Here is a 12,614-nt window from a genome sequence, read left to right as displayed (position 1 = left end):
ACCCCTCCACTCTTCTGGCTTTCTTCCCCCCCCCCCCCACCTTTATTTACAGCCACATATCTAGGAGTGCAGGTACATAGCTGCTTGAAGGTGGCATCACAGGTAGATGGGGTGGCCAAGAAGGCTTTCTGGCATGTTGGCCTTCATCAGTCGGGGTATTGAGCATAAAAGTTGGAGGTCATGTTGCAGTTATATAAGACGCTGGTGAGGCCAGATTTAGAGTATTGTGTTCAGTTTTGGGCGCAATGTTTTGTGGACCCAGTGGGGGTGGTGGGGGGCGGGGGAGGGTAGAGGTCTGGGGTGGAGGGGTTGAACCAGCTGCCACGTGCGACGCCAGGCAGTGGATAGAAATGTCTGGTGAACTTTTATAACTTTGTTGGTGCCAAAACGTGGTGAAAGACATTTAGAAAGATGTGAGTTTTAGAGAGATGGGCGAAACAGAACTAGCTGATGTGGACAACTTGGTCAACAAGGATAATTTGTGCTGAAGAGCCTCTTTCAGTACTGTATAACTCTGACAACTGAACTCTACTGCCTCTAAACTTCAATAATGACAGCTATCATGCTTCGTATTCTGCTTTGTACACAGAGAGGGACATATTGCACTTTAAAATATGTGCTTTAAATTATATTATCTCACTATTTACCCCCTGTCGTGGTCCTCCCCCCAGATATGAAACCGGAATCCATGCTTATCGTGGCCTTTAACAGCAACAAACAAACTTTTGGAGCCTGGTTTCATTGAAAATGTGTGCAAGTGTCTTTATAGTAGCTACAGTTATACATTTCTGATGTAGGTCTATTCCGAAAGGATGAATAAAGACAGATCCACGAGGTATGGTAAAATATATGTGCTGGTGACTTGCTCCCTGTGACCCCGTGGGTTATCTCCAGGTGCTCCGGTTTCCTCCCACATTCCAAAAATATACAGGTTTGCAGGCTAATTGGCTTTGATAAAATTGTAAATTGTCTCTAGTATGTGGGATAGTGCTAGTGTACAGGGTGATTGCTTGTTGGCACAGACTTGGTGGGCTGAAGGGCCTGCTCCCATGCTGTACCGTTAAAGTCTAAAGTATGTCAAGATATCCATAAATTGGGTATTTGTGACCAATTGAGGAGGGATGTAATTGTATGAAATCTCTTCATCCAGCACCACATTATCACCATTCTTGTGTGACCTTAGCATTCCAAATTGTGGACACAGCCCAGACCATCACGCAAACCAACCTCCCTTCCATTTACTCCATCTACACTTCATGCTGCCTTCGCATTCCACCAGCATAACCAAGGACCAGTCTCACTCCTTCTTATCCGCTCTCCCATCAGGCAAGAGGTACAGAAGTGTGAAAACGCACACCTCCAGTTTCAGGGACAATTTCTTCCCAGCTGTTATCAGGCAACTGAACCATCCTATCACCAACTAGAGAGCGATCCTGACCTACCATCTATCTCATTAGAAACCCTTGGACTATCGTTAATCAGACTTTACTGGACTTTATCTTACACTAAACATTATGCCTTTTATCCAGTATCTGTACACTGTGGGTGACTTAATTGTAATTCCTCTTCTCCAGAGATGTTGCCCAATCCGCTGAGTTACTCCAGCATATTATGTCTATTTTTGGTGTAAACCAGCATCTGCAGTTCCTTCCTACACATTGTTATCATGTATACACTTCGCTGACTGGATAGCATACAACAAAAAAGCTTTTCACTGTACCTCAGTCGATGTGAGAATAATAAACTAAACTAAACTATTGTCCTACTTTCCTTGTGTTATCATAATATTGGTCTCTAAAGGGTTGGTGGTGGGAAGCAGGCTGTTTGTTTGACAGTCAGGAATTACTGTTTTAGGAACTGAAGTGGACCCTGAATGGCAGCCACCAACAACCCTGCTTGTGACCCAGAGCAAACCTCTTGAAGATTGCCTTTACAGGTCTGCCTTGTGCGTGCTTTCCTTCCTACTTCGATGACATCTTCCTGTCCCACGGAACCACAGGGAACTATTAAGAGAAGCCTGAACTAGGGGTCAGATTGGATTTAATCAGCAATCTCCGGCTCCACGCGTGACCCCGTCTGCCAACCCTTATGGACTACTTGGGAGTCTCCAGGAATTGAAGAACACTGCTGGGAGCAACACAGGAGATAAAATCACAGGCAGCAGCTTAATACATTGTTGCCTGGAAATCTGATTGCATAATGTTGTTTTTTAGCATTATGCAACTGGAAAATGACATTTCCATCAGCAAAACACAATAACAACCATTTTGTTTTGCATCACTCCAAAGTCCAACTGCATGCTTCCTTTAGTGAGTCACTCTTGAGGCTTCCAACTCCACAGCACCTCATTCCCCTTGCACTGCTCCTTTAGTGTTTGGGGGTGGTTTACAGCACTGTATTTAGAGGTATAGCACTGTATCTCTAAAGTTATCTTGAACCATTATGTGAAGAGAGTATTGCAGTCAATTCCAGGGATGAAGGGCTTCCGTTACACTCATGGACTGAAAACGATATGATTGTTCTCTTGAAAACAGAGAGATACAGTGCAGAAACAGGCCCTACGGCCCACCGAGTCCGCACCGACCAGCGATCACCTTGTACGCTAGCACTATTCCACACGCTGGGGACAATTTTACAATTTTTACTGAAGCCAATTAACCTGAAACCTGCATGTCCTTGGAGTGTGGGAGGAATCTGGAGCACCCAGAGAAAACCCACACAGTCACAGGGAGAAAGTACAAACTCTGTACAGAAAGCACTCATAGTCAGGATCGAACCCAGGTCTCAGGCACTGTAAGGCAGCAACTCTACCACTGTGCCACCGTGCTAACCTCCGTACTTTTATTTTCTCTGCTTCTTCTAGTTATAAAGCTCCTGTGTGAAAACTTCAAACTGTTTGCATATGACCCTGATTCTGAAACCCGTTTGCAAGTTTATACAGTATCTATGCGTTAAGTTTAACCTGCAAGCTTCCTCCCACATATCATGCCTATTTCTTCACCATGAAGCCTCTAACAGTTCACCCTTTACTTCATTTATAGGTTTTGTCATTTACAAAATTTAAAATCTTGACCTCTGAACCCATCCAAATCATCAATATAAGTCAAGAAATGCAGTGAGCATGCAAGTGACCTCTCAGAAAACCGCTAGATTTCTTTTTCCATCTGAACAGCAATCATTCAGCCGTAGTTCCTCCAGCACTTTGTGCTTTGCTCAAGATTCCAGCATCTGCATTTCTGTGTTTTTTCATTCACCAACACTCTTTCTTTTCACTGCACCTTTCAGTTCAGAGGCTTCAAATGTATTGACAGCTTTATTCATGCAATATCTTATTAAAGTCCATATACACAGCATTGTTTATGTCAAGAAGTAGGACGCCCACTTATTTCTTCCCTCCACCGCCCTCCTGTAACGTCTTCCTCTGGCTTCATGATCCACAACTCTTCAAACCTGTCTCATTCCTTCCTTTCTTATCTCTGGCCTTTGTTCCAACCATTTGCCGATCAACCGCTCACTGATGTCGACCAATTACCTGCCACGTTTTGTCCTGTCTCTTTCCCTTTCTAGCTTTCTTCTCCACCTCCCCCCACCCCTGCGATCAGCCTGAAGAAGGGTCCCAATGCGAAACGTTTAAGAGGCATTTAGGTAGGCACATGGATATGCAGAGAATGGACGGATATGGATCATGAGCCGGCAGATAAGATTAGTTTATCTTGGTATCATTTTTGGCACAGACATTGTGGGCCAATGTTCCTGCGCTGTACTGTTTTGATCACACTTCTCCACAGGTTCTGAGAGATGGGTTATTGTATCACAGCTGTGCCCAGTGGATACCACTGCAGTGTGAGTCACAATGGCAGCCAGCAGGGAATGAGTTAAGAGCCGACCACAGCTTCCATACATATATCCTGTCACCTGTTTTTGTAACATTGGAGATTGTTGTTGCATATGGGGTCAAGGCCCAGACCGCTTTCGTCAGTCTCAATGTTTAGGAGCAGTTTTAGCTCTCTTCCTTTGGTATTCTGCGATACAGTTAATTGCACTTGACAGAGAATCAAAAGAAGCAATTAACAACTTCTCCACTCCATCCTCTGCACTGCTCTGAACCGGTGGGTGAAACTTAACACTGGTACCTTATGCCAAGTGGGGTAACAATATTTGACGCAAAGTGGCGTGTTCGTTCTTGATGTCCATAGCGCTTTATAGAATTAGAGTTTAGTTTAGAGATACAGCATAGAAACAGGCCTTTCGGCACACTGCGTTTGTGCCGACCAGCGATCTACATACGCTAACACTATCCTACACACACTAGGGCCAATTATAATTATACCAAGCCAATTAACCTACAAACCTGTATACCTTTGGAGTGTGGGAGGAAACCAGAGCACCCAGAAAAACCCCACACAGGTCACAGAGAGAACATGCAAACTCCTTGCAGACAGCACCCATAGTCAGGATCGAACCCGGGTCTCTGGCGCAGCGCCACTGTGCCACCCTTAAGTAAGGCCGTTCTGAAGAACCTGAAACAGCATCTGTTCATTCCAGCGGGTTTTTGTAAATTACCCCAAGTGTGTGGGGAGTGAATGCGAACATGGGATAACGTAGAAATAGTGTGAACAGGGGATCGAACGCTGGTGACACTATAACTTGCAGGACTGTAAGAAGAAATTGGGGGAAGGTGACTGAATGGTTGCTCAGTCCTGGAGAAAGCATGGACTCAATGGGCTGATGACACCTCCTGTGGAGAAACAATGGACGGCACGGTGACGCAGCGGTAGAGTTGCTGCCTCGTGCACCAGAGACCCAGGTTCGATCCTGACCTCGGGTACTGTCTATGTGGAGTTTGCACCTTCTTCCTGTGACTGTGTGGGTTTCGTTCAGGTGCTCCGGTTTCCTCCCTCATGCCAAAGACGCGGGGGTTTGTTGGTTAACTGGCCGCTGTAAAATTGCACCTAGTGTGTCGGGAGTGAATGAGAAAGTGGGATAACGTAGAACTTGTTTACACGTGATCGATGATCGGTATGGACTTGGTGGACCGAAGGCCCAGTTTCCATGCTGTATCTCTAAACTAACATAAATGAGCTGCCTTGCCGTTATCCAGCAAAGGGTCCGCGGCTGTAGAGTAGGTGTAGCTGTGCTTCACTTCAGTGGTGGAACAATGTGTCTGCACCACAGGCATAAATTACAGCCATAAAATGCTACTATACCACTGGGCATAAATCCTCTGCCCAAATCCTGTAAAGAATAGGCAGACCAGAGGACATAATGCTGACTGGTGGAGTAGTACGTTACGTCTGTGGTCTAACCGTACTCTCTATCCATTGGTGCTGCGATTCTTTATGTCGAAGGTGCCAGCGGTATTTATGCTGCTAGTTTAGAGCTACTTTATGTCCCGTGGTGCTGCAGTATCTCATGCACAACCAACCTTAAAATTGATTTGTATCAATTTCGACCAATAAATTTCCAAATTCCTTTCAAGAGTTGAGTCAGTAGTTTAGTTTTGTGTAGAGATAAAGCAAGGAAACAGGCATTCAGCCCAACAAGTCGACACTAAACACCGATCACCCGTTCACACTAGTTCCACACTGTGTGACACTATGACTAAACTTATATAGTGCAGAAAGAGGCCCTACAGCCTATTAAGTCCATGTTGTCCATCAAGCAGATGTTTTCACTAATCTAAAAACAAGGAACTGCAGATGCTGGTTTACACAAAAGGATACAAAGTGACTACAAAGTATACAAGTAGAAATCCTTCATTTCTATCTTCTATCTTTATGCTGTGGATGGCTTGATTGTATTCATGCATAGCCTTTTCTTTGACTGGATAGCAGGCAAACAAAAGCTTTTCACTGTACCTTGGTGTCCCACATTCCCATCCACTCCCTACACAAGTCAGTCCAACCTCTCCTTATAGCTGGAGACACAAGAAACTGCAGATGCTAATTTAGAAGGAAAAGACACAAAGTACTGGAGTAACTCAGCAGGTCAGGAAGCACCTCTGCAGAACATGGATAAACGGGCAGGTTTGTAGATTAGTTAGTTTCTGTAAATTGCCCCTTGTGTGTAGGATGCGAAACACGTATAACATAGAACTAGTGTTACAGTGATCGCTGGTCAGCGTGGACTCGGTGGACCGAAGGGCCTGTTTCCACACTGTTTCTCTAAACTTAACTAAATTCTTTGTAGGCAGTGACCTGATCAAAGCAGCACACTGATGGTCCCCTAAAGACAGAGGGCATCAATCAAAGCCTGACATGGGTCAACGTGGCTCATAAAAAGATAAATTGTCATCGTCCATCCGCGTGTAAATATATTTATTATCCCGCTGTCGTAGTGGCAGATAAGACAAACAAAAACCTCTATTTATATTGTCCTGACAAGTTTGAATGGGTATTATGGAATTATAGATTGTTGGAGTAAAAAGCGAGGACATTTGGCTGATCAGGTCAGTGTTGGATATAAGCACTGCAGTGCAGTCAGTCCCATTTTCCAGCTCTTTCCTCACAGCCTTGCAAATTATTCTTCCTCAAATGCCCCGAATGTGATATTCTTCCTCGAATGGGGTTGAGAGGGAATGATAGATCAGCCATTAGCCTGCCCCGCTAGGTTCCTTCTCTCCCACCTGGCATCATCTGCTTCCTCAGACCGCCCGGCACAGGAGTGAAAGCAGAATGCACCATTGCATGTGCTAGACACAAAAAGCTAGGGCAACTCAGCAGGTCAGGCAGCATCTCTGGAGAACATGGATAGAGTTATATGTGTGGAAATAGGCCCTTTGGCTCAACTTGCCCACACTGACCAACATGTCCCAACTACAATAATCCCACCTGCCTGTGTTTTGCCCATATCCCTCTAACCCTGTCCTATCCATGTACCTGTCCAAATGTTTCTTAAACATTGCAATATTACCTGCTCAAATAACTCCTCCGCCAGCTCATTCCATACACTCACCACCCTTTGTGTGAAAAAGGTGACCCCCACAAGTTCCTATTAAGTCTTTTCACCCTCACTTTAAACCTCTGTCCTCTGGTTCTCAATTCCCCTACTCTGGGCAAGAGACTCTGTGCATCTACCTGAACTATTCCTCCCATGATTTTGTAAACCTCTGAAAGATCACCCCTCATCCTACGCTCCAAGGAATAAAGTCCTAGCCTACTTTACTTCTCCCTATAGCTCAGGCCCTCGAGTGCTGGCAACAACCTCATAAATCTTCTCTGCACCCTTTCCAGCTTGACAAAATCTTTCCTATAACATGGTGCCCAGAACTCAACACAATACTCTAAATGCGGCTCACCAACGTCTTATGTAACTGCAACATGGCCTCCCAACTTCTAGACTCAAACTGCTGAAGAAGGGCCCCTACCCAAAACGTCTCCTATCTATTTTCTCCAGAAATCCTGCATGACCCGCTGAGTTACTTCACAATTTTTAGTTTAGTTTAATTTATTATTGTCACGTGCACCAAGGTGCAGTGAAAAGCTTTTTATTTGTGTACTATCCAGACAATGAAAAGACTATAGATGATTACAATCAAGCTGTCCACATTCTATGGATACAGGATAAAGGGTACATCATTTGGTGCAAGATAGTGCCTGATAAAGACCATTTTGTGTCTTTCTTAGGTATAAACCAGCATCTGCTGATCTTTCTTTCTTTCTTTCGTATGTCAACTACACCAATCAAAAGTGGCAATTGGTGCTTCAGAGTACCGTAGTTGACGCTCTGCTGCAAATTTGGCCAGTTCCGTAGAACTACCCAGGGTGGACGACGAGGACGTAAAGCAGCTCCCACTCCTGCTGTTCTTTGTTATTGCACCATTACCCAATTCTCTCTCATACCCGCCAGCTTTGCAAAAGATGTATTGTGGATCCCAAGGGCTACATGTATCACTGTATATGAATGCAGGCCACTAAACGTTAATCAAAGCTGATAATAGGATTTGGGGGATTTAATTGTTGTCTGTTGTGAGGAGATGAGTGACTTTCTACATTGCACATTCATGTTATAATAACATACCTGGTACTTTGGGGGATACGCTATTGCAAACGTAATGTTAAAGCTGTAACAATGTCACTTTAGTGTGTAGAAATGAAGAACTGCAGATTCTGGTTTACACCAAGGATTGACACGAAGTGCTGGAGTAACTCAGCAGGTCAGGAAACATCCCTGGAGGAAAAGGATGGGTAACTTTTCGGGTTGGGACCCTTCCTTGGGTCCCGACCAGAAATGTTACCCATCCTTTTCCACCAGAGATGCTGGCTGATCCTCTGACTTACTCCAGCACTTTGTGTCTCACTTTAGTATATGTTAGTTTTAACTCATAGGTTTCTGTGATCTGGAGATCACTCCCCTTGTAAGTTGATGCAGATTCAAAAATAACTTTTTAAAGGGAATTAAATATTTAAAAAAAAGAAAAATATGCACAGGATGATGGAGATGGTACAGGGCAGTTGAATTCATCTTCCGACAAAATATGACAAACACAAAGGGCCGATTCCTATTTGTCTTTCACACAAATATACATCTCTCTTCATCCAGCTCTACCAATATAATCTATTCCTTCCCATCACACTTGTTAACTGATTCCCTAGTCCACCGAGTTCCTCCAGCAGTTTGATTCTTGCTCCAGATTCATAGAGTTATACGGCATGGAATCAAGCCCTTTGGCCCAACTTGCCCACGCCGACCAACATGCTCCATCTACACATGCCACCTGCCTGCATTTGGCCCCATATCCCTATAAACCTCTCCTATTAATGTACCTGTCTAAATGTTGCTTTAACGTTGCAACTGGACCTGCCTCAACTACCTCCTCCGACATCTGCATATTTCGGCTATTCACCTTAACCAGGGGGACAGGTTTTAATCCTACTTTCTCAGGTAAGAATGTTGCTCCTCGATTCTCCACTGAATTATATCAGTCAATATGGTCTCTGGGACTCTGTGAAGGACATTTAGACAGTTACATGGGTAGGAATGGTTTTGAAGAATATTAGCCAATAACTCATCTCCAGATGCTCCGGTTTCATTCCCGCACTTCAAAGGTGTACAGGTTTGTAAGTTAATTGTTCGATTAAAAAAATTGTAACCAATTGTCCCTTGTGCATAGGATAGTGTACAAGGTGGTAGCTGGTCGGCAGGGACTAGGTGCACCGAAGGGCCTGTTTCACGCTGTATATTTAAAGTTAAAGTCTAAAGTAAGGGGTCTGTTTCTGTGCTGTGTGACTCTATGACTCTCCTCTGTCCCATTTGTCCACTTTTCTTCCTGCTCCCCTGTCACACTATTTTATAATCTTAAAGATCTTTATCAGCTCTCTCTTCAGTTTTCACTTCTGGAGAAAGGAGATGCAGCTCCTCAATCTCTTCAGGCCAATGTAACTTCATGGGTCTGATTTTCTGCAAAGAAACGAAACAAAATTTAACACCATCCTTTAGACTTTAGAGATAGGATGTGGAAACAGGCTCTGCAGCCCACTGAATCCATGCTGACCAGTGACCACTAGCATTATCCTACACACTAGGGATAATTTACAATTTTACAGAAGCCAATTAATGTACAAACCTGTACGCCTTTGGAGTGTGGGAGGAAACAGGAACACCGGAAGAAACCCATGTAGTCCCAGGGCAAGTGTACAAACTCCGTACAGACAGCATCCATAGTCAGATCTAACCCAGGTCTTTAGCGCTGTCAGGCAGCAAATCTACCGCTGCACCACTGTGCCATCCTAAAGCGGATTTAATACAGGGTTTCAAAGAGGAACTCTTTGAACTTGCATGGCAACTCCAAATCTTTCCATTGTACATGGATAGGCAATATTTCAACCTGAAGAAAGGACCTTACCTGAGAGGTCAGCTGAATTTAGGTTTAGTTTTTTTGTTGCATGTATTGGGGTACAGTGAAAAGCTTTGTTTTGCATGCTATCAAAATAAATCAGATATACCATACATAGATACAATCAGTTCAAACTCAAGAACAATAGATAGAGCAAAGGGGAAGATAAAGAGTGCAGAATTTAGTTCTCAACATTTATTCCATAAATAAAGTTCAATGTCCTCAGTGGGAACGAGGTGAATCAATATACTAGATTATGAATGGTCCATTTAGAAGCCTGATAACAGAGGAGAAGGTTGTTCCTGTGTCTGGTGTTTCACAGTTTCAAGCTTTTGTACCTTCTGCCCGACAGGAGCAGGGAGAAGAAGGAATGACTAGGGTAGGACATCTATCCATATTCTCCAGGACATGCTGCCCAAAACTGTTCAATGTCCGCAATGGGAGAGAGGTGGATCGGACATTACCCCAGCTTATGGAAAGACCATTCAGATTCCAATACCGAAGTATTTTTAAAAGGAGTAGAATTAGCTGTGAAATAAGTTTGTAAGTCACAGGAGCAGAATTAGACCATTTGGCCCATTGAGTCCATTCTGCCATTCACTCATGGTTGATCTATCTTTTCCTCTCAACCCCATTCTCCTGCTTTCGCCTCATGACCCTTAACACCCGTACTAATCAAGAATCTGTCAATCTCCACCTTAAAAATATCCATTGACTTGGCCTCCACCGCCATCTGTGGCAATGAATTCCACAGATTCACCACCCTCTGACAAAATAAATTCCTCCTCATCTCCTTTCTAAAGATACGTTCTTTTATTCTGAGGTTGTGCTCTCTAGTCCTAGACAATCTCACTAGTGGAAACATCCTCTCCACATCCAACCTATCCACGCCTTTCACTTTTGGTAGACTTCAAAGAGCCCCCCCCCCCCCCCCCCCCTCATCTCCCCAGGGAATACAGGCCCAGAGCTGTCAAATTCTCACCATACCATAACCCAATCATCCCGAGGATTACTCTCATAAACCTACTCTGGACCTTCTCTACACATTCCTCCTCAGCACAGTCCTACAAAGGCAAGCCCCCCCCCACCTCAGCAAACATTAACATCAGGGACCAACCACCTATAACAATGACAACCGAGGCCTCCTGTGTCGACCTGCTACCGAACGCCTTTCAGACACACTCTCTGAAAGAAATCTGTCATCCAGGTTACGTTTATGTTATAATCCTCAGACGGGGAGAAAAAAAAAGATATATAGAGAGGGGGGACAAGAAAAAGAGAGAGAGAGAGAGAGAGAGAGAGAGAGAGAGAGAGAGAGAGAGAGAGAGAGAGAGAGAGAGAGAGAGAGAGAGAGAGAGAGAGAGAGAGAGAGAGATAGAGAGATGAGCTGGTATTCGGCAGAGGGACGTGTCGTTTGGGGATGGGAGAGCAGGTACATGGGAGCTGTTGAAATGTTTGTTTAAATACAGGAGAAACTGTATTCCCCCGAGTAGTGGAAGGAATTTGGACAATACAAACATAGCCTGGTCTGTCAGGGCAGCCCTGCCTGGTGTGGTCTCTGGGATCGCCAGCACCACTGCCGGCAGAAGGTGAAGAACCCCGACCTAAATAAGAATCTCCAGCAAAACAGCCAAGTGTCAAAGAAAAATTACATAATATGGAAGGTTTTTAAAATTAAATTGTGATCCATTTTTGCTTGTTCATTAGTAAGACTTAGTTTAGTATAGTTTAGTGATATAGAGCGGAAACACTACAATCAGTCTGAAGAAAGATCCCAACACGGAACGTCACCTATCCATTTTCGCCAGAGATGCTGCCTGACCTGCTGAGTTACTCCAGCTCTCTGTGAAACGTCACTTATCCATTTTCGCCAGAGATGCTGCCTGACCTGCTGAGTTACTCCAGCTCTCTGTGAAACGTCACTTATCCATTTTCGCCAGAGATGCTGCCTGACCCGCTGAGTTACTCCAGCATTTTGTGTCTATCATTTGTTTAGAGTTTAATTTTGATTAGAGATGCAGCATGGAAACAGGGCCTTTGGCCCACCGAGTCCACACTGTTCATCGATCACCCAGTATACTTGCATTATCCTACACTCTAGGAACAATTTTGCAAATTTACCAAAGAAAATTAACCTACAAACCTGTACGTCTTTGGAATGTGGGAGTAATCCAGAGCACCCGAGAAAAACCCACACGGTCACAGGGGGAACGTACAAACTCTGTACAGAGAGCACCCGTAAGTCAGAATCGAACCCGGGTCTCTGGTGCTGTGAGGCAGCAACTCTACCGCTGGGCCACATGCAGATACAGCATGGAAACAGTTTACAGATACCGCATGGAAACCGACCCTCCAACAGCATGGAAAAGGTCCTTCAGCCCACCGAATCCAAGCCAACCATTGATCACTCATTCACATGAGTTCTATGTTATCCCAATTTCTCATTCACTCCCTGCACACTCGGGGGTGATTTTACAGAGGGGCAATTAACCTACAGATCTGCACGACTTTGGGATCTTTAGATCGATGGCAGCTGTAGGTGTAAACATCTGTCAGGAGATCAAATCTGCCATCATTGTTCAATTAAAAGATACAGCGTGCAAACAGGTCTTCGGCCCACCGAGTCTACGCCGCCCATCGCTCACCCATTCACATTAGTTCTGTTGTTCTACTTTCTCATCTATTCCCAATACACGAGGGAGAATTTACAGAAGCCAATTAACCTATAAACCCACACGAGCATATCTTTGGGATGTGGGATTAAACTCGGCTGGGCCAA

The 12,614-nt window shown here is 44.5% G+C and overlaps 1 protein-coding gene across 3 annotated transcripts in view; it reads left to right on the top strand.

The window, feature by feature from the left end:
* Positions 1-12,614, top strand: part of LOC144604424 (uncharacterized) — a 267,429-nt gene that overhangs the window by 20,493 nt on the left and 234,322 nt on the right. The window contains exon 3 of one of the 3 annotated variants that reach the window (XR_013548722.1): positions 1,855-2,039. The exons of the other annotated variants lie outside the window; for them this stretch is intronic. The gene's annotated coding sequence lies outside the window, so the exon portion shown is untranslated. Of the gene's footprint in view, positions 1-1,854; positions 2,040-12,614 lie in introns of those variants that run through there. 3 annotated transcript variants of the gene reach the window in all.

The sequence above is a fragment of the Rhinoraja longicauda genome, chromosome 22 (assembly GCF_053455715.1).
Source record: "Rhinoraja longicauda isolate Sanriku21f chromosome 22, sRhiLon1.1, whole genome shotgun sequence".
NCBI classification, from domain to species: Eukaryota; Metazoa; Chordata; class Chondrichthyes; order Rajiformes; family Arhynchobatidae; genus Rhinoraja; species Rhinoraja longicauda.
This window is presented reverse-complemented; position numbering and strand designations above follow the sequence as displayed.